The following is a 15,378-nucleotide window of genomic DNA, read 5'->3' on the forward strand; positions in this document are numbered from 1 at the left end:
CCTAGTTCAGGTTGTCAGCTGTCGGTACGTTAGCCTACAGCTACGAGCTAACATTAGCTTTTGTTAAGATTGCGTGTGGAGCTTTGCTGCAACAGATGCCCGCTCTCATGATTCATAAACAATAACCGGATCATTTTCAGGACGTGAACATGGTGCCGACATGTTAATATAAAGTTAACAAATGAATTCTGTGTACAGATCCAGACGTCTGTCTTTTAGGTGCTGAGGTTTGGAGGTGTTTCCTTCTTTCATTCAGAATGCTCTGTGACACCATTTGCATACAGGAACGATCCACGTCAAATGCAACACATCTCCATACCTGACTCTTGTGTTCTTCCAGAAGTCACGGCGGACCCGTTGGACTCACCCCCTACCATCCATGTTCATGCTAGTGTTCATTGTGTGTGTCTTTTTCACTGTGGGTTTGATGTTGGACCAGAACACTTATAAGGTTATATGCTGCCCTCATCAGTCCCAGAAGTGTCGCATCTCCTGTACCCACGACATCTACTGTACCTTACAGTGCCGTACAAAAAGTTGACTTCACATTTTGAGAATTTTGGCATCAACTTGCTTGTGAAGTATCTTTTCTAGTTTTGTTTTGCTTCGTCATCAGACAATTACAAGATTTAAATATCACAGGTGCAGACTGTGATGAAATAAGCTAAACATAGAAATAGTGATATAAACATACAAACATAAAAATGCAAACTGTAAAAACAGTTAACTCTAACACTGACAGTCATAATGCACAACAGTTAATGGCCTCTCCTGCAAGGTATGATCCATGTAGTTTCCTATAGTTTCCCCTGGGACAGGACCACACGGGACGGGCTACAGACACTACAAAATAAACTCAAAACTGATTAGCCAATGAACACACAGAATGTGCGGTCACAGTTACAGTTACTGACCTGAATTGCACAATGATTGCCATCATCATGTTTGGTACATGTGGCGAGGATATAACGCATTTAAGTAAAGTATGTTTCAAATTGGAAGTAGCTGTAATAGTAAGTAAATCTATCCAGGTACAATTAGCATTGGTTCAGCTAAATCAAAGCTAATGATGGGTGCTTGGGTGAGATGGAGCTTATTTTTGGTCTGAAAATACTGTCATAAAGTTGAAACTACTTATCTAATTATTGTGAAGGCTAAATTTGACTTGACATGTACCCTCCTGAGTTTCTGTTTATTTATCATTACACACCCCAGAGGTAATTATGCTTGTGCGCTTTAGGCCGTTACGACACCAAAAGACATTGTTTTTATAAAAAGTCTGCAAGAAATCAGATCAAGCCTTAACAACTGATTTGCTACTGCACCAATAATCTATTATTTTCATATTATCAGCACATCCTATGAAAATCTAAAACCAACAACCAATTTTTTATACTAGTACATATATATATATATATATATATATGGCCTAATTTAGTTTATATCTGTGGTACCACTGTTTTTCCAAAAATATTAAAATGATAAACAGTGAGACATATTCATTCATTCATTTACCATGAAATCACACACTGTAGTTTGTTTTAACTCAGTATATTTTTGACTGATATTTAAAAAATATCAGTAGGAACATGTACATTTCAGAGACTGTTTAAGAAATCTTTTTTTCATGGGATGTGCTGACAATGATTTAAAAAAAATTGAACAATATGCCTTATCATTCAGTCACTATTTAAGACCTTATTTTGAAAGGCTGTACAGGACACACAAATGCAGCAATTGTACATTGTCCACACATAACGGATAAAAACCCTGCTCATGCCTGTTTTCCACAGCCCTCCAATTGTGTCTCACCTTAACACAACAGGACTCTCAGTAACATGAAGCACCCATTGAGCTCTGTGCCGGTTCTCTCCGTCTTCTGTGGTCTGTGTCTCCCCCTGATGTCCTGGTGGAAGGTGGTGGAGCTGTCAGTGTTAGACATGGTCTGTGGGTTATCAGCGCTGGAAGCTGCTATCCAGTGCAGGACAGGACAGTTAAGCAGACGGGCTGACAGGCTGACAGGTGTCAACTCCACAGGAATCACACTGATCCAGACCTCTCACTCTCCACAGTGCTTCAAGAACAGGTGGCTCACACTGATATATCACACACACACACACACACACGATCATGTTCACATTCAAACATACACGCAACACACACAACGCATGCTCCCTCGGAGGCGTGGATGCGTATAAAGACGAGCATGAGGATGCAGGCGTTGACAAGCATGTAGATGCACACAGGCACTCGGACTCGTGTACCACGTGTGGTTATGTTCACATTCAAAAAGTGCAGAAATCACAGAAGGGAAAATGCACATACAGTACCAGCAGAACACACACATTTAAAGCTGCACATACATGCAAGGCCATTATATCTTTGAAATGAATTACACAAAAACACAAAATTTTTAATCACATCATGACATATGACACACACAAACACACACGCCTCAGTAAACTAATGAATATTTGAATGAATATTATTTATTTGTTTGTGCACAACATTGGAATTAACACCAAAAATAAAATGATTACTGTTCTTGTACCCCTTTGCATATATAATATAAATATAGGGGTGCCCAGGGCCCTTTGCTGTGTGTCATCCTCTCTGTCTCTACCTGGCTTTCCTGTCCCTCTCTCTCTCTCTCTCTCTCTCTCTCTCTCTCTCTCTCTCTCTCTCTCTCTCTCTCTCTCTCTCTCACTACAGCTATCACACTTGAGGCTTTTAACAAGTTGTCTGCCTCCACCACTCAGACTAGTTTCAGATTACATCCCTGTTTATCCACAATCAGAAAAAATGAACCATCTGTGTGAAATTTTGGCAAAATTGCTGTGTGAAGTCTTTAGTACTGGCTAAAAAGTGTTTGATGAGGTCACACCCACCCTGACCTTTGACCAGCAAAATCTAATCAGTTCATCCTCGAGTTAGATATTGTGTCCACGATGGGATGGACGGACAGACAGACATATAACCTGTATGTCTGTCCATCTTTTTGTTATTGATTAATTTATTTTTTATTGAAATGTGGTATATCTATACATATAACAACACAAAATCTGTTCAGTAAAACACATTATGTATTCAGCTTTATCCTCTCAGACAAACTGGCAGCATTTGCTATCTCACATCTGAGATCAAATTTCATCTTCCAAGAAGGAATTTTTTATGATATATCAATCAGCATGTTACTCATTAAACAGCCAGTCAGCTCAGGATGCCAGCTGTGGGTCTCACCTGGTAGGTGGGTCTTCGTATCGCCGGAAAAGCCGGAGCAAATTTCCTAACAGGCATAATTTGGATAAACTTGACCACATATTCGAAATCTAAATGGCTTCTGAAAATAATAACACCTTTGAGCCTTTCGCAAAATCTCCACCTGTTACGGCTCAAAGGTTTCTGGACAGAAATGCAAACAAAAATGATAGGTAGGTGCAGTTAGGAGTAGGGATAGGTATGGAAACCCAGTATTAAACGAGCCCCAGCGCTACATTTTTAAAGACCACAGTATGGATAAGCTCCAATGATATCGGTTCCGCTTTCGGTACTAGTGAAATTAAGAAAAAAAGATTTCCTGATTGTTATTGCAACATAACGTTACTCTTTTGCATTTTGAATCACCAACTCCGTTTCCGATCAAGACGCTGTTCCTAATCCTGGGAGGGGTGTGTGTGTGTGTGTGTGTGTGTGTGTGTGTGTGTTAATGTTACTTAATTCTGTTATTAATTTGTTTTGTTTTTTTTCTTACAAAATGACAAAAAAAAGCAAGATAAAGATAAAAGTACCATTAGAGCACCGCATCAATAAGGGGTATCAAGATTAACGATGCCCATCCCTAGAGAGGAGAAAACAGGCTTAAAACCTGATGTGGCAACAAGATGGTCAGCAGGAATCCAGGTAAGCAGACAACAGGAAAATAAACACACCAGGAACACTAGGAAACACAACTAGGAACAAAACAGGAGCACGAGGTACGTACGAGCAGGTAATGAGGCACAGGTGCAATTAATTGGGTCAGGCAATCACAAAAGGCCAGAGACACACTGGGGCAGAAAGTAAAATCAACAACAGACACCTGAGGAAAAACTGTTGCAGTATAAAACAGAAAATATTAAGTAAAGAAAGTCACTCAGAGGGGAGCGTAGTTTGGTTAACAAAAGCTGAATAGGTTGGAGGTGAGAGCCTTCTGTTAGCGTTAGACATATTCCCGAAATAAAACCTGTGAGTGCAACACAAAAACCACAAAACGAAACGAGATTGCTGATTAGAATTTGTAAGTAACAGCAGACGCTACGGATTTTCTCTAGACTAAAAGGTTCTGGGGAAGAAGCACTTGAAAGCATTTGGATTGTTGGACTGTCGAGATGAAAATGGCTGCTATCCAGTACAGTATATCAATAGGAGAGCGGAGGCTACAACGCGTCAGAGAAGCTGATATTATGTGCGTCTGAATTCCCTGAATTATACGACACAAGTTTTTACGTTTGTATGGAGACCTTGGGAGGAAGGCTATATCTTGGAAACAGATTACCATCCAAGTCATGCCGGGTGTGTTTTAACAGTCAGACAGCTTGTTGTAGGTAGACAATATGTGTAAAGATAGCTTAGGTTTGATATGTTATGGCCAACTATATGGCCAATTGCGAGTGATTAGCCTGGTTTTAGCAGCACTGAAGAGCCAGAGTGTGACAGAAAGGCTAAATGACTAAGCTAATCGATTAGCTAATAGGAAAAGGAAAAGCAGCTGGAAATAGGAAGGGGAAATTGAAGACATTTTTTAAATGTCTTTCAAATTCTATTATTAATTTGTGTATCAATAAATGTATTTATAAATAGATTATTTAATAATAGTTTTATGGTGTTTTTGTAAATCCATTTTTAAATCTGAAGTATTAATTGATGGATTAATCATTTATTTATAAATTTGTTTTACAATTCCTATTTGTAATGCTTATTAAAGTATGAAATTAAGGAAATGCTTAATTCTGTGTGTCATCCCTTGTTCTCCATACCATGGAGTACAACAGCTAAAAGGGGAGAGGTAAAGGTGGGACACCCCAGTTTATAGTGGGGACCCCATGGATACATTGAAATTGGAAGGCTAACATGTCACGTTAGAACTATGAACAAAGATTTTGTGCAGTTATAATAGTACATATTACTGCTGTATAATTTACACTGTCACTCATATTACCTGTATAATTGACTCTGTTATGATTATAATTACTATCATCATTATTATTATTATATGATTGGGATGACAGTAAAACAAAGCATTGTTTAATTTCATAGATGCAACCTTCAAAAAGATTAAATTCATCCACATTTTTTTGAAGGCAAAGCCTTGTTTCCTTTCAGTACTTTCCAAAAATAATCCACAGTGACACGGTGTTCTGCTGTCTCATTTCCTCCCTCAGAGGTGTGTTTGCATGCAGTACATAAAGCCTGTCACTCTAACACAACAGAACATCCACACACATACAAATACATACACTGCTCTCGTACCTTGGTGTTAACCAAACAAAACAGAATGACAAGCAGGTTTGAGAACTCGCTCAAAGATCACTGCTGTAATAAAACGCTGCGTTCAATCACTCTCCCTGACTTAACACAACTTCGTGTGATGTTTACTGTCACTTTAGAGGAAGAAGAAAAAGAACAATTTTATGGAAGACGCGCCAGCTAAAAATAGACCAGTAATTGGACACAATCAAGTGGAAAGAGATGGAAGATAAACAGAGCAGGGGGAGGAGGAGTGTGATGATGCATGGGTTAGAAGGACACAGTGTAACGCTGTGTTTTTCATTCATTTTATGTCATTACTACCGCCAAGGAGGTTATGATCTCGCCCCTTTTTGAAATAAAGAGAAACGAATGTTATTGCATGAGTGACTTGGTGGTACGTAAACATAATTGCATAAACAGGCTTAAAACATAAATGACCAAACATATGTTTAGTAACATGTAAGCACCTTGTTAAATACTTTTTTTTCCACTTATCTATCTTTAATTTTCACTTTTTCATGACATCTAAACCAGTTCATCCTCCAACTTAATCTATGAACTCCTCACAGATGAAACATGAACATGAAAAGTCGATGTGCTTAAAGTTCTTTATTGTCTGCCAGAGAGTTACGAAGGACGGAAAATTACAAAAGTAAATTAATGTATGCTGAAATAAATAACTTGCCTACACACATAAATAAATGCAAGATAACATTTGGTAATTAAAAAAAATGCTATTTCTGTATTTTTACATTTCTGTATTTATTTATTCATTCGTTCATTTATGTATGTATTTATATATTTCTACATTTATTTATTTCTATGTCCCCATGTTAATTAAGTAGGCGGTCCTTCCTCAGTCTAAAGCCGGATTGGTTATAGCAGGTGTGATTGATTGAATGGATCTGCTGCTCCTGCCTTGAGTGACACACAGGAGCTTTGCCTGTTGCCAATTTAGCGACTTTGACACTAGATTTAGTGATTTTTTTTTAGAATTCGTTTAACAAGATTACGTATATAAATATATATCATATGTGATTATCCTATGATCACAATCATCACATCAAGTCTAATTTTCTCAAGCTCAGTCGGCTGGAATGGCAGTCAATGTAAGGACATTATTGTGACATAATCCACAATAACTGTAAAACAGCAGTGGTGACAACTTCTTCCGAAAAGTTCAACACATCTCTCGAGAAAAAATCCTGACAGCATAGAACTAACTTGAAAAAAACAGCGATTTTTCTCTGAGCCCAAACGCCTCTGATATGCTGAGCTGTGTCAGGATGTACAGCGCGCAACATTTATCAGTCCCGCGAAAGTGAGTGAGCAAATTCACTGTAAAGCTGCAAAAGTGTGTGAATGACAAGTTGTGTTTCTCAGTGCAGAAGCACGTCTGCTTTAACTGTCAGGAGTCATCGTCGGGACGATTGAAACGGGTGGTTTTTGTTACGTATCTCGCAGAAACATCAGTGTCACATTGTGCAGCAAAAGCACAAAGTGTGTGCCGTGTGACTTTATATATAGATACTGCAGGACCAGGGCGGAGACCAACAGACAGCAGGATAGACCGCTGGAGCACAGGCCTCGTGACGGGGTCTTCACGGTGGACCGGTGGAGGAGGCTGCAGTCATACATTAACACTGCAGCTGAGAGCTATTTCAGCCAGTCCCGAGGAGGCAGCACATAGACACGACTACACCACCACTCACATTCATCACCCACATCAAAAATACATGTTGATGCTCACTTTTAAAAAATTGTTTTTATTGTTTTAGGTGCGCAGATTTACATATGAACTAGCCTGCAGTTTTGGCTGCAAGTATTCCACTTAATGGGATCCAACGTAGATGGCAGGAAAGGATGGACTCACCTCCTTCCCTGTCCGTTCACCGACTTCACCAACCAGCATGTGCTGCTCCACCAGCTTCCAAGGAACAAATGTGACCGATTTCTTCTAACAGCTCACAGGCGGTCCTTTGTCTGCTGCCCGTTTTGAAGAGAAGGACACTTGGAATATGGATGAGACAGGTGGAATTTACATTTCATTACAACTACAAAGCTACAGTGATTCTGTGGTTTAATATACATAAAACAAACAACATTTAAAAACTACTGCAAGCTATACATTTTGCAATATATAACTACTAAATATAAAACTATATACACACACATCTAACCATATACACATACTATATACACATGCACTCATACGTGTTCATCAGGCACCACAACTGTCCAAGTCCCTGATAAAATAATTGCCACTAAGGGGCAGCGCCAGGTCAGTTCAATGAACTCTGGGAACGCACAAGGCAACTGTGTCCCCCATGTTTCATCTTCCCCAGGAAGAATTTCCAGGAGCACTTTGTCAGGGAAGGTCCTGTCGGCTCGGGAGCGTGTCTATGTTCCCACAGCCCTAACCCTAACCCTAATTTTCAAAAATTTCTGTGAAAAAAAAGTTCTAAGAAATGTGGGAACATAGGGCTGACCCCGTCGGCTCAGCTAGCGGCTCAGGGTGGATGCAGGAGGCAGAATTAGTGGCGCACCTGTGTGACCCTGGAGTCAAAGGTGCTCCTCCTCCACCCTTTAACCAGGAGTGTCTGGGACTCCCACTCTTGCATCAGTCGTAACTGAGGTTGTCCTCTTCTCACTCTGCGTCATCTCATTCATCTGAGTGGTCCAGTGGGGCAGATGGTCTTAAATTCAAAGGCAGCTGGTGTCTGGTGCCTTAGGGTTTGTCTGGGAGTGATCCTGTTGTCAGCATTCAGATGAAGCGACCCTTTTAATAGGGTTGAAAATGCCATTGGGTTGGGGTCAGTACTCCTCATACTCATCTGGCACATTTAACTACCATCTTGGATGGATGGAGCCCTGTTCCCTGCTGAAATATTGCCAGGTGGTTTTTCCAGCACTTTACTGCTGGTCCCCTGGCTTCTAATGCTACAAGCAGCTAGCGTGTGACAGGACCAGTTACTGATATAATTATTCTGTCCTTCATCAGGTCCCAAATGCAGCTATCCAGCACCCGGAAGACAAGGCTGGGAAATTCTTTGAACTGTAAACTGTCCATGAATCTCATCAACTTTTATTTTCCATTTAACCTTTATAATCAGATGAGTACAAAGCCAAAACCCTAATTTCACAGAGTCTCTCTGGCAATGTTTTTTTTTTTTAATGCATCTAATTTTGATTCTGCAGTGTCCCCTGGACCCTGTACCACAACCTCCGGATTAGTGGGTTATCCAACAGTCTTTGGGATTAACTCTCCTGTTGTTCAGTAACTCAGGCGTTTTCCTGTATCACAAAGCTAGCTCACTTTTAACCATGGCAGATCACCATGGTAACCTATGTCTGGCACAGCTAACCTGCTCTGGAGCAGTCAGTGGTGGTAAACACAATCAGTACAATTAAATCACAGTAGGTTTATTTATTAAACACCTTTTCAATGACAACAATTAAGTTATGAATAAAACTAATGCACATGAGCTGTATACTGACAACTGCTTCAAAATCTTACAGAGTGCAAATACACACTGTATGTCTATGAGGTAACAGCAGCACACATCTATTATGAGTCTTGTTTTGCTCCAGGTTGCACTTCTGGTTGGTCAGTTGTAGCTGTTTCCTGCTGAACACCATTTTGATGTTAAACTGGTCAATACTTTCACCTGTGGAGGTGGTGACTGTGCCGGAGCTGATCCATCACTTAATTCCAATTTAATATTTATAAATTCTGCTCTTAAGAATGTTTTCTACTATCATCTATCAACACCAGCAGAGATGAAGTAAAAGGCAATAAACTGAACCTGTGAATAGTGAGAGAGAATAATAAAACAAATGTGTAAACAGCTGGTCTGTCCTCTCTTCAGAGGAAGATGAACTGGAAGTGGTTTTCTGGTATCATCATCATCATCATCATCATCATCATCATCAGAACCCATTTGAGAACTAATGATGTCAGTGCAGTCTCCTTTGTCCATACACGAGTCCCTCCTTCTGTGGGCACCAGTCATTCAGTTTTCAGTGTGGATTCCTTTGAATGACAGTAAAATACAAACACTTTAGTTCAGACACGATGGATCACAGTTAATCACACACACATAGCAGCTGTCAGGACAGGTGCTTCAGCTGAGGACTGCTGTGTATGAATTTACAGTATTAAATGACAAACCCCCACAAGATAACGTTCTTCTATAGATTATGTATTGAACTCAATACGATACGATACCACCAAGAAAAGGAGACAGAAAATAAGTTCATGAGATAAACCTGAATGTTCTGCTAACCCTAAGTTATCAGCTAGCTAGCTAGGTTAACAAAGTGCATCTGTAATTAACATTAAATCTAATATTAATTTGGATGTTAACTGTCTCCCCTTCCCTGGTTAAAACATGTAGGGAAAAATTTAACACAACTTATTCTAAAGGGTGCGCATATGACCCACGCTCTCCTCCGATGACTGACCCTCCGGTGACCGACCTCCCGGCCTGTCTCGTCAGCTGATCAATCATTGCAGACCAGGCATGTCAATCAAACAGGCACGCCCCCAAAAGTACCTGTTTTTAAGGCCTAATATATAATTAATTACATGATTATTTTCAGATGGACCACCAGAACACTGACAGGTGTGAATGCAGCCCATGACATAGAAATGAGTTGTGGAAAAAGAATTGAGTATTTCAATAGAGAAGTTGGCGTTTTTTGAATGGGTGTGTATTGGAGCCAGAGGTTTTTGGAGCCCGCCCCTAGCGACCTTCAGTGGTATCGCACTTAAAGTCACTTCTCAGCCCCGCAGCTTACGTCCATTTTTTATATACAGTCTATGATTCACACCTGAACTTAGTGCTGTCAGCATGTGATCAGATCACCCGAGACGGAAGGTCTGAACAGGATCTTTGAAATGAATGAATGAATTTATTATTCATTCAAGGATTGGTTGACTAGATATACATTATTCATTGTTATTTCTAAAGAATTATTTATGTGATTTAATATTATTTAAGAAAATGTTTAATGATATAAATATATTTCTTAGGGACTACAAAGAGTTCTGAATTGATAAGAATTAAATATATATATATATATACACACACATATATTCATACCATAATGTTCATTACTGGGTTATTACAGCAACAGGAGCCCAAGAACACAACTGCATGTTAGATTTTTCCCAAGTCACCTACAATACATTATGTATACTCTTGTCTTGCAGCATGTTGTGTCTCTGAGCTGAAAGTAAGGCAGTAAGTTCTTCCCTCCTTGCCTGTGTCTTCTGTTTGGCTCAAACAAAGCTTCATCCTCCTCTTCCTCCTCCTTGGCAAATATTGTGGAGTATTGAACAGACAGTCACTACCACTACAATGAGCCGATCCAGTGGCAAAATCTGATAGCTCTCCACCGGGCCTTCATCCTGCCAAGAAGTCTCAATGATGCACTCTGCCCTTGAATAGCGCCTGTTGAAGCGAGCTCGGGTTGACCCCTGGACTGTGCTCCATTTATGGTGTGATGATGGTAATGGGGGTTGTCAATGCAGGTCAGCAGGTGGATACGCTGCTGACATAAAATGAGGATTGCAGTGCAGAAACCTGGCGTCATGTGCTGACAGAGGGGAACCACAAGAGACAAAGAGTGAAACAGTTTCCTGTTGAAGTAACAGGTGGCATTATTCAATCCATACGTGACAGACATCTACTGCACACAACCCCCCCTGGGAAGCACCATAGTTGGCCAACCTGGCAAAAAGCCTTCACCGACAGCCTTCCTTTCCTCTTCCCTTGCTGGGAGCCTAATGATGTGGCCACAGCGGTGAAGGAGGTAGTTTACATGCAGCACAAGTGTTCATTTGTTCAAATTTAAAATAATCAAATATGACTAATTGAATCTCCATGATTAAAACAGTTTGTTTGTCTGATTTGTGTCCATAAATTCTAAGTGGTTCTTAACTGCAGTCCTCAGGACAAACCTGACAGGTCGTATTTGCAGCCGGAAACTCAGATGTACTTACTGAGAGCTTTTGATTAGTTAAATCAAATATGTGATTTCCTTTTTACCAGTGGTTGGAGAATTCAGATTGTTTACTTAAGTAAAAGTACCAATACAGTAATGTTTAAATACTCCATTACATGTAAAAGTAAATCCAGGTGTCCAACAGCTCATTTGTAATAATAGTAATAATATTACTATAGATCATATTATACACAACCAGCTACTTAATATATATAAATGAACTGGGCTGCAGGCTTGAGGCCATTACATCCTGCTTCCGTATGATTGACCCAGCAGCTGACAAGCTTGTATTGCTCCTGAATATTGCCACTGATGAGCATTAGGTAGCCACAACAGCTATAGACAGCTATAGCAGCTGATTCCCAGCAGAAGAGATTTGAGTTGTGATTCATCTGAAGAGAGGACTGCTCATCTATATGTCAGCAACTTCTAATACTGCTCTTTTCTCCACCAGATCAAGAACAGGGCTTGTGGCATCATCAGGGAGAACAGCCAAGTTTCTTTCCCAAAGCCCTGCTTAAGGTGATAGTTTGGGTTATTTGACATGGGGTTGTGTGAGGTACTTATCTATAGTCAGTGTATTACCTGCGGTTGATTCAGATCGTAGTTTAGAGAAGCAGCCAAGAGCAACAGCACAGAAGCTGAGCGATGTTTTGCTGTGGACACGACCGTCTGCAGAAATGTGTTTAAGCCACAAAAATACCCACAGAAAAAAACTAGTCTTGAAAAATGTAATTGCGCTGTAAAACCTTCATAACTGAACTTTGGTAAACTTGTGGGAAGTGTGGGAACCACAAAATGTTACATTTGTTTAGTGTTAAAAATACTTACACTATTTGTAATACATCATTAACTTATATTAATACATTTAATGGTACACTTTACTAAAACTGCTGCAATAAGTCAGAGAGAAATAACAGGAAAAATAAATGGATAAATTACTGTCACAAGATGATCATAGCTAAATATTATAGTATATCCCGGATTAAAGGCATTTATCTCTTTTTTCTAAATGGCTGAGCAGTGCAACAGTAGAATAGGCTGTAATTTCAACCATTAATCAAGAAGTGAGAACACAATGAGTCAGAGCCTTGGGAGAGATTCAGAGTGCCCCTACACTGACTCTCAGAGCACTTGAGTAAGAGCCAGGAAAAAAGAAACCACTGACTTTGAATTTTCCTTTTTTTTTTTTTTTAAAGGAGCCATTATATGGAAGAAAATCACTGCTGCCATTATTTGAATTATATCAGCGACTGAATACAAAATCACTATTAAATACTTACTGTTGATTTTTTTTTCTATCCCAAATCAAATATTTCAGCACACTGAATTCAGGTGCTTAAATTTCACTATTCAGTAGTGATTAAATGTGGCATTGCTGTTGGAGTTGCTGGTATAATTCAAATTATTATGGTAATGATTTGCTTGCGCACAGGGGCTTGACTGGCTCGTGTGGTCCACACTGAAATATCTGTTGCCATAAACTTTCATACAAACAGTTGATGGTTCCCAGAAAATGTCTCTTGATCGTTTTGATGATCCCCTGACTTTTCCTCTGGCATTACCACAGTATGTGGTTGACATTTGTGGTTTGAGTGAAATGTCTTGATATCTATTGAATGTCTGAACCTAATTTCAAGGCAGTTAATTCATGTTTCCCTGCAGGATAGATTCTTATAATGCTGCCAATCCCTTCACATTTCATCTGGCACCTTCACCAGGTCAGAGTTAATTTGTCAAATGTTTTGATTTATTCATTTCCCTCTACACAGGTCTTAGTTTAGCATGCTAATATGCCAAAAAAAAGAAGATCGCATGCTAATATGCTAAGCTATAGCCTCACAGAGCCATCAGCATGACTATGGACTCGTAGTCATGTTGCTATATGTGATGTAAAATTATTTTAAACAAAGGTAGAGTTATTTATATGTTTGTTTTGGAGCTAAAATTAATTTATCAAATCTGCTAATTAGAAGATTAGGGTGCAATGCTTAACTATACTGCTGGCTTGCATGTGACATTTTAAACCTTAGCTGGTTGTAGGTTATTAAAAAGAGAGATAAAGATAAGTGTTTCTTGTGAGGTTCTTGTCTACTATAGAGAGCCAAATTTATGACATCTAAGCTAGCGGGGATGCGTTTGCGGGAGTGTGGCGGCTGACGTTGCTGAGCTGCTGCTAAGAATCAGAATCGTGGGTGTTCACACTGGCTGCATCTCTGCTGCAGCTCCATCTCTCTACATAGAGTTTACATTTAGTGGAATGTTGGATTTCTTGTCATAATAAATTCATTTCTGATTTACTTTTGGTAGAACTCATCACTAAAATATTACCGTCCCTCCCGTTCTTCAATCTTTCTGCGTTTCCTTCAGCTCTTGCGATAATAAATTGCAACATTTGTCATTTTACAATTAAACAATGATCACTTTGGGAAAACAGACAAAACTACATGCACAGCAGTGTACTTATATTATTGTAACTTGGTTTCATCCATATCCTTAAAGTATCTTTTCAGCTATAATCTACAGTGTTCATTCGTCTTTGTCCTTCTCTAATGTTCAGACATATATGAACTAATCATGATCCCTTGACTCGCACATGGACCCTTCTCTTCTGTCATGCTCTCGTATTTAGCTCACGAATGACAGAGCCCTTTAACTAACATCATTTCCCATAAGCCTTTAAGAAAATAAATATTGACCTATGAGCGGTTATAACACATTAGATAAAAAGGGCAACCGTGACCTGTTGCTTGCCAAATAGTGAGCACACATTTCTTTTATTTTGTACTGTTAAGCCTCATATCTCATTAGTTACTGAGCTTCTCCCATCATCCAGCATTTGTACCTGCTGCTTCATCACATTAAGTTACTAACAATTAACCACCGTCAGCATCTTAATAGTCAAAAAGTTTTATTTGGCAGATCGATTTACAGCATGATGATTCATACTCTAAGGCTACTATTACTTATAACTGGTAACTCGTTAGTGATGTGTTTTACACTTTACAATAAGGCTCCTTTTTACCAATTATAACTGGTAGTAAATCATTAGTAAGTTTGAGTATTAAGCATTTACTTGATCTTGCCAAATAGTGAGCATGCATAATGTATAAAGTGTTAACAACCAAATTAACAACCTATCCCTAAACCATTTATAAATTGTTTATAAGGGTAGTCTAATTGTGAAGTGATACCATCTAATTTGTAACAAAACCTTGTGTTAATATCACCGGTTGTTATTGTTACAATCAGCCCTCTTTACACGGTAAGAAATGGCTAATCATTGTTTCTCTTTGTATATGTTTGCAAACATGATCAGATCATTTATTACACTGTTGAGCCTGTTTCCGTTTCCCTACTTAAAATCTTATTTTGCAAAAGAGAAAGAAGCTCAGACAGACAACAGACTCCTGAGGTGACAGTGGGAGGAGGAGGTTGGCAGGGAAAAAAAGGAAACAGGGTTTTGTCGCTTCATGAGAATAAATGGATACTGCTCCTTGGATCATTTTAACGCATCATAAACTCTCCCCCTCTTTTGCTTTCCCTCCTACCTTTCATTTTCTTTCTGCAGCTCTCTCGCTCTCTCTCTCGTTTCATTTGAAAGGTGCATGCCTCAGAGGTTTGAGTAATATTCCCAACTGGCTGTCAGATTTCATATGAGGCAGCTTTTTCCCCTCACTAACGCAGCATCCGACCACTGGTCTTTTGTTAAAGGGGAAAGAGTGGCACCTCAAAGAGATGCAGTATTAGATGAAATCATCGTTGGACGGCAGAGAGAGAGAGAGAGAGAGAGAGAGAGAGAGAGAGAGAGAGAGAGAGGAGACAAAACAGTGGCGGTAAATACAATGTGTGAGAATGAGC

The sequence above is a fragment of the Seriola lalandi genome, unplaced genomic scaffold (assembly GCF_002814215.2).
Source record: "Seriola lalandi dorsalis isolate HSWRI2012SDOR001 ecotype SW California unplaced genomic scaffold, Sedor1 jcf7180002054933, whole genome shotgun sequence".
In the NCBI taxonomy this organism is placed as follows: Eukaryota; Metazoa; Chordata; class Actinopteri; order Carangiformes; family Carangidae; genus Seriola; species Seriola lalandi.